The 14,799-nt window shown below is 47.3% G+C and overlaps 33 non-coding genes and 17 pseudogenes across 33 annotated transcripts; all 50 read right to left on the reverse strand.

The window, feature by feature from the left end:
* Window positions 1-78: 78 nt before the first annotated feature.
* Window positions 79-187, reverse strand: LOC138457224 (5S ribosomal RNA; annotated as a pseudogene).
* Window positions 188-285: 98 nt separating this feature from the next.
* On the reverse strand, window positions 286-404 carry LOC138460583 (5S ribosomal RNA). Its single transcript, XR_011263263.1, has one exon. It is a non-coding gene; the product is annotated as a 5S ribosomal RNA (ribosomal RNA).
* A 106-nt stretch (window positions 405-510) lies between these two features.
* LOC138462476 (5S ribosomal RNA) lies at window positions 511-629 on the reverse strand. The gene has a single exon (XR_011265071.1). It is a non-coding gene; the product is annotated as a 5S ribosomal RNA (ribosomal RNA).
* A 106-nt stretch (window positions 630-735) lies between these two features.
* On the reverse strand, window positions 736-854 carry LOC138456403 (5S ribosomal RNA). Its single transcript, XR_011262094.1, has one exon. It is a non-coding gene; the product is annotated as a 5S ribosomal RNA (ribosomal RNA).
* A 106-nt stretch (window positions 855-960) lies between these two features.
* On the reverse strand, window positions 961-1,079 carry LOC138454466 (5S ribosomal RNA). Its single transcript, XR_011261142.1, has one exon. It is a non-coding gene; the product is annotated as a 5S ribosomal RNA (ribosomal RNA).
* Window positions 1,080-1,185: 106 nt separating this feature from the next.
* LOC138458819 (5S ribosomal RNA) lies at window positions 1,186-1,294 on the reverse strand (annotated as a pseudogene).
* Window positions 1,295-1,400: 106 nt separating this feature from the next.
* On the reverse strand, window positions 1,401-1,519 carry LOC138458536 (5S ribosomal RNA). Its single transcript, XR_011262434.1, has one exon. It is a non-coding gene; the product is annotated as a 5S ribosomal RNA (ribosomal RNA).
* Window positions 1,520-1,982: 463 nt separating this feature from the next.
* Window positions 1,983-2,091, reverse strand: LOC138456441 (5S ribosomal RNA; annotated as a pseudogene).
* Window positions 2,092-2,197: 106 nt separating this feature from the next.
* Window positions 2,198-2,316, reverse strand: LOC138455139 (5S ribosomal RNA). The gene has a single exon (XR_011261781.1). It is a non-coding gene; the product is annotated as a 5S ribosomal RNA (ribosomal RNA).
* Window positions 2,317-2,422: 106 nt separating this feature from the next.
* On the reverse strand, window positions 2,423-2,541 carry LOC138454346 (5S ribosomal RNA). Its single transcript, XR_011261027.1, has one exon. It is a non-coding gene; the product is annotated as a 5S ribosomal RNA (ribosomal RNA).
* A 463-nt stretch (window positions 2,542-3,004) lies between these two features.
* On the reverse strand, window positions 3,005-3,113 carry LOC138457227 (5S ribosomal RNA; annotated as a pseudogene).
* A 107-nt stretch (window positions 3,114-3,220) lies between these two features.
* On the reverse strand, window positions 3,221-3,339 carry LOC138455836 (5S ribosomal RNA; annotated as a pseudogene).
* Window positions 3,340-3,445: 106 nt separating this feature from the next.
* LOC138463694 (5S ribosomal RNA) lies at window positions 3,446-3,564 on the reverse strand. Its single transcript, XR_011266281.1, has one exon. It is a non-coding gene; the product is annotated as a 5S ribosomal RNA (ribosomal RNA).
* Window positions 3,565-4,027: 463 nt separating this feature from the next.
* Window positions 4,028-4,136, reverse strand: LOC138457228 (5S ribosomal RNA; annotated as a pseudogene).
* Window positions 4,137-4,242: 106 nt separating this feature from the next.
* Window positions 4,243-4,361, reverse strand: LOC138460584 (5S ribosomal RNA). The gene has a single exon (XR_011263264.1). It is a non-coding gene; the product is annotated as a 5S ribosomal RNA (ribosomal RNA).
* Window positions 4,362-4,467: 106 nt separating this feature from the next.
* Window positions 4,468-4,586, reverse strand: LOC138455159 (5S ribosomal RNA). Its single transcript, XR_011261800.1, has one exon. It is a non-coding gene; the product is annotated as a 5S ribosomal RNA (ribosomal RNA).
* Window positions 4,587-4,692: 106 nt separating this feature from the next.
* Window positions 4,693-4,811, reverse strand: LOC138462243 (5S ribosomal RNA). The gene has a single exon (XR_011264846.1). It is a non-coding gene; the product is annotated as a 5S ribosomal RNA (ribosomal RNA).
* Window positions 4,812-4,917: 106 nt separating this feature from the next.
* LOC138461573 (5S ribosomal RNA) lies at window positions 4,918-5,036 on the reverse strand. The gene has a single exon (XR_011264187.1). It is a non-coding gene; the product is annotated as a 5S ribosomal RNA (ribosomal RNA).
* Window positions 5,037-5,499: 463 nt separating this feature from the next.
* Window positions 5,500-5,608, reverse strand: LOC138457229 (5S ribosomal RNA; annotated as a pseudogene).
* Window positions 5,609-5,706: 98 nt separating this feature from the next.
* LOC138460585 (5S ribosomal RNA) lies at window positions 5,707-5,825 on the reverse strand. The gene has a single exon (XR_011263265.1). It is a non-coding gene; the product is annotated as a 5S ribosomal RNA (ribosomal RNA).
* A 106-nt stretch (window positions 5,826-5,931) lies between these two features.
* LOC138456415 (5S ribosomal RNA) lies at window positions 5,932-6,050 on the reverse strand. The gene has a single exon (XR_011262095.1). It is a non-coding gene; the product is annotated as a 5S ribosomal RNA (ribosomal RNA).
* A 106-nt stretch (window positions 6,051-6,156) lies between these two features.
* On the reverse strand, window positions 6,157-6,275 carry LOC138454467 (5S ribosomal RNA). Its single transcript, XR_011261143.1, has one exon. It is a non-coding gene; the product is annotated as a 5S ribosomal RNA (ribosomal RNA).
* A 106-nt stretch (window positions 6,276-6,381) lies between these two features.
* LOC138458820 (5S ribosomal RNA) lies at window positions 6,382-6,490 on the reverse strand (annotated as a pseudogene).
* A 106-nt stretch (window positions 6,491-6,596) lies between these two features.
* Window positions 6,597-6,715, reverse strand: LOC138464118 (5S ribosomal RNA). Its single transcript, XR_011266700.1, has one exon. It is a non-coding gene; the product is annotated as a 5S ribosomal RNA (ribosomal RNA).
* Window positions 6,716-7,178: 463 nt separating this feature from the next.
* On the reverse strand, window positions 7,179-7,287 carry LOC138457230 (5S ribosomal RNA; annotated as a pseudogene).
* Window positions 7,288-7,393: 106 nt separating this feature from the next.
* On the reverse strand, window positions 7,394-7,512 carry LOC138455140 (5S ribosomal RNA). The gene has a single exon (XR_011261782.1). It is a non-coding gene; the product is annotated as a 5S ribosomal RNA (ribosomal RNA).
* Window positions 7,513-7,618: 106 nt separating this feature from the next.
* On the reverse strand, window positions 7,619-7,737 carry LOC138454649 (5S ribosomal RNA). The gene has a single exon (XR_011261317.1). It is a non-coding gene; the product is annotated as a 5S ribosomal RNA (ribosomal RNA).
* Window positions 7,738-8,200: 463 nt separating this feature from the next.
* LOC138457231 (5S ribosomal RNA) lies at window positions 8,201-8,309 on the reverse strand (annotated as a pseudogene).
* A 106-nt stretch (window positions 8,310-8,415) lies between these two features.
* On the reverse strand, window positions 8,416-8,534 carry LOC138464781 (5S ribosomal RNA). Its single transcript, XR_011267358.1, has one exon. It is a non-coding gene; the product is annotated as a 5S ribosomal RNA (ribosomal RNA).
* Window positions 8,535-8,640: 106 nt separating this feature from the next.
* Window positions 8,641-8,759, reverse strand: LOC138462520 (5S ribosomal RNA). The gene has a single exon (XR_011265115.1). It is a non-coding gene; the product is annotated as a 5S ribosomal RNA (ribosomal RNA).
* Window positions 8,760-8,865: 106 nt separating this feature from the next.
* Window positions 8,866-8,984, reverse strand: LOC138456426 (5S ribosomal RNA). The gene has a single exon (XR_011262096.1). It is a non-coding gene; the product is annotated as a 5S ribosomal RNA (ribosomal RNA).
* Window positions 8,985-9,090: 106 nt separating this feature from the next.
* LOC138454469 (5S ribosomal RNA) lies at window positions 9,091-9,209 on the reverse strand. The gene has a single exon (XR_011261145.1). It is a non-coding gene; the product is annotated as a 5S ribosomal RNA (ribosomal RNA).
* A 106-nt stretch (window positions 9,210-9,315) lies between these two features.
* On the reverse strand, window positions 9,316-9,424 carry LOC138458821 (5S ribosomal RNA; annotated as a pseudogene).
* Window positions 9,425-9,530: 106 nt separating this feature from the next.
* LOC138464300 (5S ribosomal RNA) lies at window positions 9,531-9,649 on the reverse strand. The gene has a single exon (XR_011266880.1). It is a non-coding gene; the product is annotated as a 5S ribosomal RNA (ribosomal RNA).
* Window positions 9,650-10,112: 463 nt separating this feature from the next.
* On the reverse strand, window positions 10,113-10,221 carry LOC138458551 (5S ribosomal RNA; annotated as a pseudogene).
* Window positions 10,222-10,327: 106 nt separating this feature from the next.
* Window positions 10,328-10,446, reverse strand: LOC138455837 (5S ribosomal RNA; annotated as a pseudogene).
* Window positions 10,447-10,552: 106 nt separating this feature from the next.
* On the reverse strand, window positions 10,553-10,671 carry LOC138463695 (5S ribosomal RNA). The gene has a single exon (XR_011266282.1). It is a non-coding gene; the product is annotated as a 5S ribosomal RNA (ribosomal RNA).
* A 463-nt stretch (window positions 10,672-11,134) lies between these two features.
* LOC138457232 (5S ribosomal RNA) lies at window positions 11,135-11,243 on the reverse strand (annotated as a pseudogene).
* A 106-nt stretch (window positions 11,244-11,349) lies between these two features.
* On the reverse strand, window positions 11,350-11,468 carry LOC138460586 (5S ribosomal RNA). The gene has a single exon (XR_011263266.1). It is a non-coding gene; the product is annotated as a 5S ribosomal RNA (ribosomal RNA).
* Window positions 11,469-11,574: 106 nt separating this feature from the next.
* LOC138454875 (5S ribosomal RNA) lies at window positions 11,575-11,693 on the reverse strand. Its single transcript, XR_011261532.1, has one exon. It is a non-coding gene; the product is annotated as a 5S ribosomal RNA (ribosomal RNA).
* Window positions 11,694-11,799: 106 nt separating this feature from the next.
* Window positions 11,800-11,918, reverse strand: LOC138462244 (5S ribosomal RNA). Its single transcript, XR_011264847.1, has one exon. It is a non-coding gene; the product is annotated as a 5S ribosomal RNA (ribosomal RNA).
* Window positions 11,919-12,024: 106 nt separating this feature from the next.
* On the reverse strand, window positions 12,025-12,143 carry LOC138461575 (5S ribosomal RNA). The gene has a single exon (XR_011264190.1). It is a non-coding gene; the product is annotated as a 5S ribosomal RNA (ribosomal RNA).
* Window positions 12,144-12,606: 463 nt separating this feature from the next.
* LOC138458552 (5S ribosomal RNA) lies at window positions 12,607-12,715 on the reverse strand (annotated as a pseudogene).
* A 106-nt stretch (window positions 12,716-12,821) lies between these two features.
* On the reverse strand, window positions 12,822-12,940 carry LOC138455838 (5S ribosomal RNA; annotated as a pseudogene).
* A 106-nt stretch (window positions 12,941-13,046) lies between these two features.
* Window positions 13,047-13,165, reverse strand: LOC138463696 (5S ribosomal RNA). The gene has a single exon (XR_011266283.1). It is a non-coding gene; the product is annotated as a 5S ribosomal RNA (ribosomal RNA).
* Window positions 13,166-13,628: 463 nt separating this feature from the next.
* On the reverse strand, window positions 13,629-13,737 carry LOC138457233 (5S ribosomal RNA; annotated as a pseudogene).
* Window positions 13,738-13,843: 106 nt separating this feature from the next.
* Window positions 13,844-13,962, reverse strand: LOC138462525 (5S ribosomal RNA). The gene has a single exon (XR_011265121.1). It is a non-coding gene; the product is annotated as a 5S ribosomal RNA (ribosomal RNA).
* Window positions 13,963-14,068: 106 nt separating this feature from the next.
* Window positions 14,069-14,187, reverse strand: LOC138454570 (5S ribosomal RNA). The gene has a single exon (XR_011261241.1). It is a non-coding gene; the product is annotated as a 5S ribosomal RNA (ribosomal RNA).
* Window positions 14,188-14,293: 106 nt separating this feature from the next.
* LOC138462245 (5S ribosomal RNA) lies at window positions 14,294-14,412 on the reverse strand. Its single transcript, XR_011264848.1, has one exon. It is a non-coding gene; the product is annotated as a 5S ribosomal RNA (ribosomal RNA).
* A 106-nt stretch (window positions 14,413-14,518) lies between these two features.
* On the reverse strand, window positions 14,519-14,637 carry LOC138461576 (5S ribosomal RNA). The gene has a single exon (XR_011264191.1). It is a non-coding gene; the product is annotated as a 5S ribosomal RNA (ribosomal RNA).
* Between the last annotated feature and the right edge of the window lie 162 nt (window positions 14,638-14,799).

A 14,799-nucleotide genomic window follows, 5' to 3' on the forward strand; every position in this document is an offset into this window, starting at 1 on the left:
ATACAATTATTTTGGAAACATACCAAATTTGAAAAATAATTGAGAAGTTGCGCAATTACTAATCATGGAGCACAAAAAAGCCTACAGCACCTGGTATTCCCAGGCAGTCTCCCATCCAGGTACTAACTAGGCCCGACCCTGCTTAGCTTCCGAGATCGGGCGCATTCAGTGTGGTGTGGCCGTAGGCTCTGGAGTTTTGTACTTTTAAGCATCTAGTCGGCTAGACCTTGCAGTTTTGACAGGCAATTGTGAAATGGCTCACTTCCTGAACTTGGAGTACAAAAAAGCCTACAGCACCTGGTATTCCCAGGTGGTCTCCCATCCAGGTACTAACTAGGCCCGACACTGCTTAGCTTCCGAGATCAGACGAGATCGGGCGCAATCAGTGTGGTGTGGCCGTAGGCTCTGGGCCTAGTGAGTTTTGTACTTTTAAGCATCTAGTCAGCTAGACCTTGCAGTTTTGAAAGGCAATTGAGAAATGGCTCACTTCCTGAACTTGGAGCACAAAAAAGCCTACAGCACCTGGTATTCCCAGGCGGTCTCCCATCCAGGTACTAACAAGGCCCGACACTGCTTAGCTTCCGAGATCAGACGAGATCGGGCGCAATCAGTGTGGTGTGGCCGTAGGCTCTGGGCCTAGTGAGTTTTGTACTTTTAAGCATCTAGTCAGCTAGACCTTGCAGTTTTGAAAGGAAATTGAGAAATGGCTCACTTCCTGAACTTGGAGTACAAAAAAGCCTACAGCACCTGGTATTCCCAGGCGGTCTCCCATCCAGGTACTAACTAGGCCCGACACTGCTTAGCTTCTGAGATCAGACGAGATCAGGCGCATTCAGTGTGGTGTGGCCGTAGGCTCTGGGCCTAGTGAGTTTTGTACTTTTAAGCATCTAGTCGGCTAGACCTTGCAGTTTTGAAAGGCAATTGTGAAATGGCTCACTTCCTGAACTTGGAGCACAAAAAAGCCTACAGCACCTGGTATTCCCAGGTGGTCTCCCATCCAGGTACTAACTAGGCCCGACACTGCTTAGCTTCCGAGATCAGACGAGATCGGGCGCAATCAGTGTGGTGTGTCCGTAGTCTCTGGGCCTAGTGAGTTTTGTACTTTTAAGCATCTAGTCAGCTAGACCTTGCAGTTTTGAATGGCAATTGAGAAATGGCTCACTTCCTGAACTTGGAGCACAAAAAAGCCTACAGCACCTGGTATTCCCAGGCGGTCTCCCATCCAGGTACTAACGAGGCCCGACACAGCTTAGCTTCCGAGATCAGACGCATTCAGTGTGGTGTGGCCGTAGGCTCTGGGCCTTGTGAGTTTTGTACTTTTAAGCATCTAGTCGGCTAGACCTTGCAGTTTTGAAAGGCAATTGTGAAATGGCTCACTTCCTGAACTTGGAACACAAAAAAGCCTACAGCACCTGGTATTCCCAGGCGGTCTCCCATCCAGGTACTAACTAGGCCTAACACTGCTTAACTTCCGAGATCAGACGAGATCGGGTGCATTCAGTGTGGTGTGGCCGTAGGCTCTAGAAATGCTAAGAATATTACTCTTATGCATTTGCATTTAGTAAGCTAAGCCATGCAGCCACTTGCAACATGATACCACGCTCATCGCTCGATCAGGCTCGATCAGGCGAGATATATAAGACTGGTGGGCCCATTCAGGACTCCTATGTCTGGTAGGATAACTTTAATTCATCCATCCTGTGTCTGTTGCAGGGAGGTGGAGAGAACAATCAACACAATAATGGTTTTCTTTCATGCCTCTTGAAGGACTCAATATTCTCTGTACTGCATTACATGTGAAAGTCGATTTATTACCCATGAACACACTACCTGTATGCTAATTCTATGTAAAAAGGTAGCTCTAGCCCTCATGATGTTGTCCAACATTTCCGCTATAAAACGGGATACAATTATTTTGGAAACATACCAAATTTGAAAAATAATTGAGAAGTTGCGCAATTACTAATCATGGAGCACAAAAAAGCCTACAGCACCTGGTATTCCCAGGCAGTCTCCCATCCAGGTACTAACTAGGCCCAACCCTGCTTAGCTTCCGAGATCGGGCGCATTCAGTGTGGTGTGGCCGTAGGCTCTGGGCCTAGTGAGTTTTGTACTTTTAAGCATCTAGTCGGCTAGACCTTGCAGTTTTGAAAGGCAATTGTGAAATGGCTCACTTCCTGAACTTGGAGCACAAAAAAGCCTACAGCACCTGGTATTCCCAGGCGGTCTCCCATCCAGGTACTAACGAGGCCAGACACTGCTTAGCTTCCAAGATCAGACGAGATCGGGCGCATTCAGTGTGGTGTGGCCGTAGGCTCTGGGCCTTGTGAGTTTTGTACTTTTAAGCATCTAGTCGGCTAGACCTTGCAGTTTTAAAAGGCAATTGAGAAAGGGCTCACTTCCTGAACTTGGAGCACAAAAAAGCCTACAGCACCTGGTATTCCCAGGCAGTCTCCCATCCAGGTACTAACTAGGCCTGACACTGCTTAACTTCCAAGATCAGACGAGATCGGGTGCATTCAGTGTGGTGTGGCCGTAGGCTCTAGGAATGCTAAGAATATTACTCTTATGCATTTGCATTTAGTAAGCTAAGCCATGCAGCCACTTGCAACATGATACCACGCTCATCGCTCGATCAGGCTCGATCAGGCGAGATATATAAGACTGGTGGGCCCATTCAGGACTCCTATGTCTGGTAGGATAACTTTAATTCATCCATCCTGTGTCTGTTGCAGGGAGGTGGAGAGAACAATCAACACAATAATGGTTTTCTTTCATGCCTCTTGAAGGACTCAATATTCTCTGTACTGCATTACATGTGAAAGTCGATTTATTACCCATGAACACACTACCTGTATGCTAATTCTATGTAAAAAGGTAGCTCCAGCCCTCATGATGTTGTCCAACATTTCCGCTATAAAACGGGATACAATTATTTTGGAAACATACCAAATTTGAAAAATAATTGAGAAGTTGCGCAATTACTAATCATGGAGCACAAAAAAGCCTACAGCACCTGGTATTCCCAGGCAGTCTCCCATCCAGGTACTAACTAGGCCCGACCCTGCTTAGCTTCCGAGATCGGGCGCATTCAGTGTGGTGTGGCCGTAGGCTCTGGGCCTAGTGAGTTTTGTACTTTTAAGCATCTAGTCGGCTAGACCTTGCAGTTTTGAAAGGCAATTGTGAAATGGCTCACTTCCTGAACTTGGAGCACAAAAAAAGCCTACAGCACCTGGTATTCCCAGGCGGTCTCCCATCCAGGTACTAAGGGGGCCAGACACTGCTTAGCTTCCAAGATCAGACGAGATCGGGCGCATTCAGTGTGGTGTGGCCGTAGGCTCTGGGCCTTGTGAGTTTTGTACTTTTAAGCATCTAGTCGGCTAGACCTTGCAGTTTTAAAAGGCAATTGAGAAAGGGCTCACTTCCTGAACTTGGAGCACAAAAAAGCCTACAGCACCTGGTATTCCCAGGCGGTCTCCCATCCAGGTACTAACTAGGCCTGACACTGCTTAACTTCCAAGATCAGACGAGATCGGGTGCATTCAGTGTGGTGTGGCCGTAGGCTCTAGGAATGCTAAGAATATTACTCTTATGCATTTGCATTTAGTAAGCTAAGCCATGCAGCCACTTGCAACATGATACCACGCTCATCGCTCGATCAGGCTCGATCAGGCGAGATATATAAGACTGGTGGGCCCATTCAGGACTCCTATGTCTGGTAGGATAACTTTAATTCATCCATCCTGTGTCTGTTGCAGGGAGGTGGAGAGAACAATCAACACAATAATGGTTTTCTTTCATGCCTCTTGAAGGACTCAATATTCTCTGTACTGCATTACATGTGAAAGTCGATTTATTACCCATGAACACACTACCTGTATGCTAATTCTATGTAAAAAGGTAGCTCCAGCCCTCATGATGTTGTCCAACATTTCCGCTATAAAACGGGATACAATTATTTTGGAAACATACCAAATTTGAAAAATAATTGAGAAGTTGCGCAATTACTAATCATGGAGCACAAAAAAGCCTACAGCACCTGGTATTCCCAGGCAGTCTCCCATCCAGGTACTAACTAGGCCCGACCCTGCTTAGCTTCCGAGATCGGGCGCATTCAGTGTGGTGTGGCCGTAGGCTCTGGGCCTAGTGAGTTTTGTACTTTTAAGCATCTAGTCGGCTAGACCTTGCAGTTTTGAAAGGCAATTGTGAAATGGCTCACTTCCTGAACTTGGAGTACAAAAAAGCCTACAGCACCTGGTATTCCCAGGTGGTCTCCCATCCAGGTACTAACTAGGCCCGACACTGCTTAGCTTCCGAGATCAGACGAGATCGGGCGCAATCAGTGTGGTGTGGCCGTAGGCTCTGGGCCTAGTGAGTTTTGTACTTTTAAGCATCTAGTCAGCTAGACCTTGCAGTTTTGAAAGGCAATTGAGAAATGGCTCACTTCCTGAACTTGGAGCACAAAAAAGCCTACAGCACCTGGTATTCCCAGGCGGTCTCCCATCCAGGTACTAACGAGGCCCGACACTGCTTAGCTTCCGAGATCAGAAGAGATGGGGCGCATTCAGTGTGGTGTGGCCGTAGGCTCTGGGCCTTGTGAGTTTTGTACTTTTAAGCATCTAGTCAGCTAGACCTTGCAGTTTTGAAAGGCAATTGAGAAATGGCTCACTTCCTGAACTTTGAGCACAAAAAAGCCTACAGCACCTGGTATTCCCAGGCGGTCTCCCATCCAGGTACTAACGAGGCCCGACACTGCTTAGCTTCCGAGATCAGACGAGATCGGGCGCATTCAGTGTGGTGTGGCCGTAGGCTCTGGGCCTTGTGAGTTTTGTACTTTTAAGCATCTAGTCGGCTAGACCTTGCAGTTTTAAAAGGCAATTGAGAAAGGGCTCACTTCCTGAACTTGGAGCACAAAAAAGCCTACAGCACCTGGTATTCCCAGGCGGTCTCCCATCCAGGTACTAACTAGGCCTGACACTGCTTAACTTCCGAGATCAGACGAGATCGGGTGCATTCAGTGTGGTGTGGCCGTAGGCTCTAGGAACGCTAAGAATATTACTCTTATGCATTTGCATTTAGTAAGCTAAGCCATGCAGCCACTTGCAACATGATACCACGCTCATCGCTCGATCAGGCTCGATCAGGCGAGATATATAAGACTGGTGGGCCCATTCAGGACTCCTATGTCTGGTAGGATAACTTTAATTCATCCATCCTGTGTCTGTTGCAGGGAGGTGGAGAGAACAATCAACACAATAATGGTTTTCTTTCATGCCTCTTGAAGGACTCAATATTCTCTGTACTGCATTACATGTGAAAGTCGATTTATTACCCATGAACACACTACCTGTATGCTAATTCTATGTAAAAAGGTAGCTCCAGCCCTCATGATGTTGTCCAACATTTCCGCTATAAAACGGGATACAATTATTTTGGAAACATACCAAATTTGAAAAATAATTGAGAAGTTGCGCAATTACTAATCATGGAGCACAAAAAAGCCTACAGCACCTGGTATTCCCAGGCAGTCTCCCATCCAGGTACTAACTAGGCCCGACCCTGCTTAGCTTCCGAGATCGGGCGCATTCAGTGTGGTGTGGCCGTAGGCTCTGGAGTTTTGTACTTTTAAGCATCTAGTCGGCTAGACCTTGCAGTTTTGACAGGCAATTGTGAAATGGCTCACTTCCTGAACTTGGAGTACAAAAAAGCCTACAGCACCTGGTATTCCCAGGTGGTCTCCCATCCAGGTACTAACTAGGCCCGACACTGCTTAGCTTCCGAGATCAGACGAGATCGGGCGCAATCAGTGTGGTGTGGCCGTAGGCTCTGGGCCTAGTGAGTTTTGTACTTTTAAGCATCTAGTCAGCTAGACCTTGCAGTTTTGAAAGGAAATTGAGAAATGGCTCACTTCCTGAACTTGGAGTACAAAAAAGCCTACAGCACCTGGTATTCCCAGGCGGTCTCCCATCCAGGTACTAACTAGGCCCGACACTGCTTAGCTTCTGAGATCAGACGAGATCAGGCGCATTCAGTGTGGTGTGGCCGTAGGCTCTGGGCCTAGTGAGTTTTGTACTTTTAAGCATCTAGTCGGCTAGACCTTGCAGTTTTGAAAGGCAATTGTGAAATGGCTCACTTCCTGAACTTGGAGCACAAAAAAGCCTACAGCACCTGGTATTCCCAGGTGGTCTCCCATCCAGGTACTAACTAGGCCCGACACTGCTTAGCTTCCGAGATCAGACGAGATCGGGCGCAATCAGTGTGGTGTGTCCGTAGTCTCTGGGCCTAGTGAGTTTTGTACTTTTAAGCATCTAGTCAGCTAGACCTTGCAGTTTTGAATGGCAATTGAGAAATGGCTCACTTCCTGAACTTGGAGCACAAAAAAGCCTACAGCACCTGGTATTCCCAGGCGGTCTCCCATCCAGGTACTAACGAGGCCCGACACAGCTTAGCTTCCGAGATCAGACGCATTCAGTGTGGTGTGGCCGTAGGCTCTGGGCCTTGTGAGTTTTGTACTTTTAAGCATCTAGTCGGCTAGACCTTGCAGTTTTGAAAGGCAATTGTGAAATGGCTCACTTCCTGAACTTGGAACACAAAAAAGCCTACAGCACCTGGTATTCCCAGGCGGTCTCCCATCCAGGTACTAACTAGGCCTAACACTGCTTAACTTCCGAGATCAGATGAGATCGGGTGCATTCAGTGTGGTGTGGCCGTAGGCTCTAGAAATGCTAAGAATATTACTCTTATGCATTTGCATTTAGTAAGCTAAGCCATGCAGCCACTTGCAACATGATACCACGCTCATCGCTCGATCAGGCTCGATCAGGCGAGATATATAAGACTGGTGGGCCCATTCAGGACTCCTATGTCTGGTAGGATAACTTTAATTCATCCATCCTGTGTCTGTTGCAGGGAGGTGGAGAGAACAATCAACACAATAATGGTTTTCTTTCATGCCTCTTGAAGGACTCAATATTCTCTGTACTGCATTACATGTGAAAGTCGATTTATTACCCATGAACACACTACCTGTATGCTAATTCTATGTAAAAAGGTAGCTCCAGCCCTCATGATGTTGTCCAACATTTCCGCTATAAAACGGGATACAATTATTTTGGAAACATACCAAATTTGAAAAATAATTGAGAAGTTGCGCAATTACTAATCATGGAGCACAAAAAAGCCTACAGCACCTGGTATTCCCAGGCAGTCTCCCATCCAGGTACTAACTAGGCCCGACCCTGCTTAGCTTCCGAGATCGGGCGCATTCAGTGTGGTGTGGCCGTAGGCTCTGGGCCTAGTGAGTTTTGTACTTTTAAGCATCTAGTCGGCTAGACCTTGCAGTTTTGAAAGGCAATTGTGAAATGGCTCACTTCCTGAACTTGGAGCACAAAAAAGCCTACAGCACCTGGTATTCCCAGGCGGTCTCCCATCCAGGTACTAACGAGGCCAGACACTGCTTAGCTTCCAAGATCAGACGAGATCGGGCGCATTCAGTGTGGTGTGGCCGTAGGCTCTGGGCCTTGTGAGTTTTGTACTTTTAAGCATCTAGTCGGCTAGACCTTGCAGTTTTAAAAGGCAATTGAGAAAGGGCTCACTTCCTGAACTTGGAGCACAAAAAAGCCTACAGCACCTGGTATTCCCAGGCGGTCTCCCATCCAGGTACTAACTAGGCCTGACACTGCTTAACTTCCAAGATCAGACAAGATCGGGTGCATTCAGTGTGGTGTGGCCGTAGGCTCTAGGAATGCTAAGAATATTACTCTTATGCATTTGCATTTAGTAAGCTAAGCCATGCAGCCACTTGCAACATGATACCACGCTCATCGCTCGATCAGGCTCGATCAGGCGAGATATATAAGACTGGTGGGCCCATTCAGGACTCCTATGTCTGGTAGGATAACTTTAATTCATCCATCCTGTGTCTGTTGCAGGGAGGTGGAGAGAACAATCAACACAATAATGGTTTTCTTTCATGCCTCTTGAAGGACTCAATATTCTCTGTACTGCATTACATGTGAAAGTCGATTTATTACCCATGAACACACTACCTGTATGCTAATTCTATGTAAAAAGGTAGCTCCAGCCCTCATGATGTTGTCCAACATTTCCGCTATAAAACGGGATACAATTATTTTGGAAACATACCAAATTTGAAAAATAATTGAGAAGTTGCGCAATTACTAATCATGGAGCACAAAAAAGCCTACAGCACCTGGTATTCCCAGGCAGTCTCCCATCCAGGTACTAACTAGGCCCGACCCTGCTTAGCTTCCGAGATCGGGCGCATTCAGTGTGGTGTGGCCGTAGGCTCTGGGCCTAGTGAGTTTTGTACTTTTAAGCATCTAGTCGGCTAGACCTTGCAGTTTTGAAAGGCATTTGTGAAATGGCTCACTTCCTGAACTTGGAGTACAAAAAAGCCTACAGCACCTGGTATTCCCAGGTGGTCTCCCATCCAGGTACTAACTAGGCCCGACACTGCTCAGCTTCCGAGATCAGACGAGATCGGGCGCAATCAGTGTGGTGTGGCCGTAGGCTCTGGGCCTAGTGAGTTTTGTACTTTTAAGCATCTAGTCAGCTAGACCTTGCAGTTTTGAAAGGCAATTGAGAAATGGCTCACTTCCTGAACTTGGAGCACAAAAAAGCCTACAGCACCTGGTATTCCCAGGCGGTCTCCCATCCAGGTACTAACAAGGCCCGACACTGCTTAGCTTCCGAGATCAGACGAGATCGGGCGCATTCAGTGTGGTGTGGCCATAGGCTCTGGGCCTTGTGAGTTTTGTACTTTTAAGCATCTAGTCGGCTAGACCTTGCAGTTTTGAAAGGAAATTGAGAAATGGCTCACTTCCTGAACTTGGAGTACAAAAAAGCCTACAGCACCTGGTATTCCCAGGCGGTCTCCCATCCAGGTACTAACTAGGCCCGACACTGCTTAGCTTCTGAGATCAGACGAGATCAGGCGCATTCAGTGTGGTGTGGCCGTAGGCTCTGGGCCTAGTGAGTTTTGTACTTTTAAGCATCTAGTCGGCTAGACCTTGCAGTTTTGAAAGGCAATTGTGAAATGGCTCACTTCCTGAACTTGGAGCACAAAAAAGCCTACAGCACCTGGTATTCCCAGGTGGTCTCCCATCCAGGTACTAACTAGGCCCGACACTGCTTAGCTTCCGAGATCAGACGAGATCGGGCGCAATCAGTGTGGTGTGTCCGTAGTCTCTGGGCCTAGTGAGTTTTGTACTTTTAAGCATCTAGTCAGCTAGACCTTGCAGTTTTGAATGGCAATTGAGAAATGGCTCACTTCCTGAACTTGGAGCACAAAAAAGCCTACAGCACCTGGTATTCCCAGGCGGTCTCCCATCCAGGTACTAACGAGGCCCGACACAGCTTAGCTTCCGAGATCAGACGCATTCAGTGTGGTGTGGCCGTAGGCTCTGGGCCTTGTGAGTTTTGTACTTTTAAGCATCTAGTCGGCTAGACCTTGCAGTTTTGAAAGGCAATTGTGAAATGGCTCACTTCCTGAACTTGGAACACAAAAAAGCCTACAGCACCTGGTATTCCCAGGCGGTCTCCCATCCAGGTACTAACTAGGCCTAACACTGCTTAACTTCCAAGATCAGACGAGATCGGGTGCATTCAGTGTGGTGTGGCCATAGGCTCTAGAAATGCTAAGAATATTACTCTTATGCATTTGCATTTAGTAAGCTAAGCCATGCAGCCACTTGCAACATGATACCACGCTCATCGCTCGATCAGGCTCGATCAGGCGAGATATATAAGACTGGTGGGCCCATTCAGGACTCCTATGTCTGGTAGGATAACTTTAATTCATCCATCCTGTGTCTGTTGCAGGGAGGTGGAGAGAACAATCAACACAATAATGGTTTTCTTTCATGCCTCTTGAAGGACTCAATATTCTCTGTACTGCATTACATGTGAAAGTCGATTTATTACCCATGAACACACTACCTGTATGCTAATTCTATGTAAAAAGGTAGCTCCAGCCCTCATGATGTTGTCCAACATTTCCGCTATAAAACGGGATACAATTATTTTGGAAACATACCAAATTTGAAAAATAATTGAGAAGTTGCGCAATTACTAATCATGGAGCACAAAAAAGCCTACAGCACCTGGTATTCCCAGGCAGTCTCCCATCCAGGTACTAACTAGGCCCGACCCTGCTTAGCTTCTGAGATCGGGCGCATTCAGTGTGGTGTGGCCGTAGGCTCTGGGCCTAGTGAGTTTTGTACTTTTAAGCATCTAGTCGGCTAGACCTTGCAGTTTTGAAAGGCAATTGTGAAATGGCTCACTTCCTGAACTTGGAGCACAAAAAAGCCTACAGCACCTGGTATTCCCAGGCGGTCTCCCATCCAGGTACTAAGGGGGCCAGACACTGCTTAGCTTCCAAGATCAGACGAGATCGGGCGCATTCAGTGTGGTGTGGCCGTAGGCTCTGGGCCTTGTGAGTTTTGTACTTTTAAGCATCTAGTCGGCTAGACCTTGCAGTTTTAAAAGGCAATTGAGAAAGGGCTCACTTCCTGAACTTGGAGCACAAAAAAGCCTACAGCACCTGGTATTCCCAGGCGGTCTCCCATCCAGGTACTAACTAGGCCTGACACTGCTTAACTTCCAAGATCAGACGAGATCGGGTGCATTCAGTGTGGTGTGGCCGTAGGCTCTAGGAATGCTAAGAATATTACTCTTATGCATTTGCATTTAGTAAGCTAAGCCATGCAGCCACTTGCAACATGATACCACGCTCATCGCTCGATCAGGCTCGATCAGGCGAGATATATAAGACTGGTGGGCCCATTCAGGACTCCTATGTCTGGTAGGATAACTTTAATTCATCCATCCTGTGTCTGTTGCAGGGAGGTGGAGAGAACAATCAACACAATAATGGTTTTCTTTCATGCCTCTTGAAGGACTCAATATTCTCTGTACTGCATTACATGTGAAAGTCGATTTATTACCCATGAACACACTACCTGTATGCTAATTCTATGTAAAAAGGTAGCTCCAGCCCTCATGATGTTGTCCAACATTTCCGCTATAAAACGGGATACAATTATTTTGGAAACATACCAAATTTGAAAAATAATTGAGAAGTTGCGCAATTACTAATCATGGAGCACAAAAAAGCCTACAGCACCTGGTATTCCCAGGCAGTCTCCCATCCAGGTACTAACTAGGCCCGACCCTGCTTAGCTTCCGAGATCGGGCGCATTCAGTGTGGTGTGGCCGTAGGCTCTGGGCCTAGTGAGTTTTGTACTTTTAAGCATCTAGTCGGCTAGACCTTGCAGTTTTGAAAGGCAATTGTGAAATGGCTCACTTCCTGAACTTGGAGTACAAAAAAGCCTACAGCACCTGGTATTCCCAGGTGGTCTCCCATCCAGGTACTAACTAGGCCCGACACTGCTTAGCTTCCGAGATCAGACGAGATCGGGCGCAATCAGTGTGGTGTGGCCGTAGGCTCTGGGCCTAGTGAGTTTTGTACTTTTAAGCATCTAGTCAGCTAGACCTTGCAGTTTTGAAAGGCAATTGAGAAATGGCTCACTTCCTGAACTTGGAGCACAAAAAAGCCTACAGCACCTGGTATTCCCAGGCGGTCTCCCATCCAGGTACTAACGAGGCCCGACACTGCTTAGCTTCCGAGATCAGACGAGATGGGGCGCATTCAGTGTGGTGTGGCCGTAGGCTCTGGGCCTTGTGAGTTTTGTACTTTTAAGCATCTAGTCAGCTAGACCTTGCAGTTTTGAAAGGCAATTGAGAAATGGCTCACTTCCTGAACTTGGAGCACAAAAAAGCCTACAGCACCTGGTATTCCCAGGCGGTCTCCCATCCAGGTACTAACGAGGCCCGACACTGCTTAGCTTCCGAGATCAGACGAGATCGGGCGCATTCAGTGTGGTGTGGCCGTAGGCTCTGGGCCTTGTGAGTTTTGTACTTTTAAGCATCTAGTCGGCTAGACCTTGCAGTTTTAAAAGGCAATTGAGAAAGGGCTCACTTCCTGAACTTGGAGCACAAAAAAGCCTACAGCACCTGGTATTCCCAGGCGGTCTCCCATCCAGGTACTAACTAGGCCTGACACTGCTTAACTTCCGAGATCAGACGAGATCGGGTGCATTCAGTGTGGTGTGGCCGTAGGCTCTAGGAACGCTAAGAATATTACTCTTATGCATTTGCATTTAGTAAGCTAAGCCATGCAGCCACTTGCAACATGATACCACGCTCATCGCTCGATCAGGCTCGATCAGGCGAGATATATAAGACTGGTGGGCCCATTCAGGACTCCTATGTCTGGTAGGATAACTTTAATTCATCCATCCTGTGTCTGTTGCAGGGAGGTGGAGAGAACAATCAACACAATAATGGTTTTCTTTCATGCCTCTTGAAGGACTCAATATTCTCTGTACTGCATTACATGTGAAAGTCGATTTATTACCCATGAACACACTACCTGTATGCTAATTCTATGTAAAAAGGTAGCTCCAGCCCTCATGATGTTGTCCAACATTTCCGCTATAAAACGGGATACAATTATTTTGGAAACATACCAAATTTGAAAAATAATTGAGAAGTTGCGCAATTACTAATCATGGAGCACAAAAAAGCCTACAGCACCTGGTATTCCCAGGCAGTCTCCCATCCAGGTACTAACTAGGCCCGACCCTGCTTAGCTTCTGAGATCGGGCGCATTCAGTGTGGTGTGGCCGTAGGCTCTGGGCCTAGTGAGTTTTGTACTTTTAAGCATCTAGTCGGCTAGACCTTGCAGTTTTGAAAGGCAATTGTGAAATGGCTCACTTCCTGAACTTGGAGCACAAAAAAGCCTACAGCACCTGGTATTCCCAGGCGGTCTCCCATCCAGGTACTAAGGGGGCCAGACACTGCTTAGCTTCCAAGATCAGACGAGATCGGGCGCATTCAGTGTGGTGTGGCCGTAGGCTCTGGGCCTTGTGAGTTTTGTACTTTTAAGCATCTAGTCGGCTAGACCTTGCAGTTTTAAAAGGCAATTGAGAAAGGGCTCACTTCCTGAACTTGGAGCACAAAAAAGCCTACAGCACCTGGTATTCCCAGGCGGTCTCCCATCCAGGTACTAACTAGGCCTGACACTGCTTAACTTCCAAGATCAGACGAGATCGGGTGCATTCAGTGTGGTGTGGCCGTAGGCTCTAGGAATGCTAAGAATATTACTCTTATGCATTTGCATTTAGTAAGCTAAGCCATGCAGCCACTTGCAACATGATACCACGCTCATCGCTCGATCAGGCTCGATCAGGCGAGATATATAAGACTGGTGGGCCCATTCAGGACTCCTATGTCTGGTAGGATAACTTTAATTCATCCATCCTGTGTCTGTTGCAGGGAGGTGGAGAGAACAATCAACACAATAATGGTTTTCTTTCATGCCTCTTGAAGGACTCAATATTCTCTGTACTGCATTACATGTGAAAGTCGATTTATTACCCATGAACACACTACCTGTATGCTAATTCTATGTAAAAAGGTAGCTCCAGCCCTCATGATGTTGTCCAACATTTCCGCTATAAAACGGGATACAATTATTTTGGAAACATACCAAATTTGAAAAATAATTGAGAAGTTGCGCAATTACTAATCATGGAGCACAAAAAAGCCTACAGCACCTGGTATTCCCAGGCAGTCTCCCATCCAGGTACTAACTAGGCCCGACCCTGCTTAGCTTCCGAGATCGGGCGCATTCAGTGTGGTGTGGCCGTAGGCTCTGGGCCTAGTGAGTTTTGTACTTTTAAGCATCTAGTCGGCTAGACCTTGCAGTTTTGAAAGGCAATTGTGAAATGGCTCACTTCCTGAACTTGGAGTACAAAAAAACCTACAGCACCTGGTATTCCCAGGTGGTCTCCCATCCAGGTACTAACTAGGCCCGACACTGCTTAGCTTCCGAGATCAGACGAGATCGGGCGCAATCAGTGTGGTGTGGCCGTAGGCTCTGGGCCTAGTGAGTTTTGTACTTTTAAGCATCTAGTCAGCTAGACCTTGCAGTTTTGAAAGGCAATTGAGAAATGGCTCACTTCCTGAACTTGGAGCACAAAAAAGCCTACAGCACCTGGTATTCCCAGGCGGTCTCCCATCCAGGTACTAACGAGGCCCAACACTGCTTAGCTTCCGAGATCAGACGAGATGGGGCGCATTCAGTGTGGTGTGGCCGTAGGCTCTGGGCCTTGTGAGTTTTGTACTTTTAAGCATCTAGTCAGCTAGACCTTGCAGTTTTGAAAGGCAATTGAGAAATGGCTCACTTCCTGAACTTGGAGCACAAAAAAGCCTACAGCACCTGGTATTCCCAGGCGGTCTCCCATCCAGGTACTAACGAGGCCCGACACTGCTTAGCTTCCGAGATCAGACGAGATCGGGCGCATTCAGTGTGGTGTGGCCGTAGGCTCTGGGCCTTGTGAGTTTTGTACTTTTAAGCATCTAGTCGGCTAGACCTTGCAGTTTTAAAAGGCAATTGAGAAAGGGCTCACTTCCTGAACTTGGAGCACAAAAAAGCCTACAGCACCTGGTATTCCCAGGCGGTCTCCCATCCAGGTACTAACTAGGCCTGACACTGCTTAACTTCCGAGATCAGACGAGATCGGGTGCATTCAGTGTGGTGTGGCCGTAGGCTCTAGGAACGCTAAGAATATTACTCTTATGCATTTGCATTTAGTAAGCTAAGCCATGCAGCCACTTGCAACATGATACCACGCTCATCGCTCGATCAGGCTCGATCAGGCGAGATATATAAGACTGGTGGGCCCATTCAGGACTCCTATGTCTGGTAGGATA

Source organism: Ambystoma mexicanum, chromosome 4p, assembly GCF_040938575.1.
Source record: "Ambystoma mexicanum isolate Mex_15411 chromosome 4p, UKY_AmexF1_1, whole genome shotgun sequence".
Taxonomy (NCBI): domain Eukaryota; kingdom Metazoa; phylum Chordata; class Amphibia; order Caudata; family Ambystomatidae; genus Ambystoma; species Ambystoma mexicanum.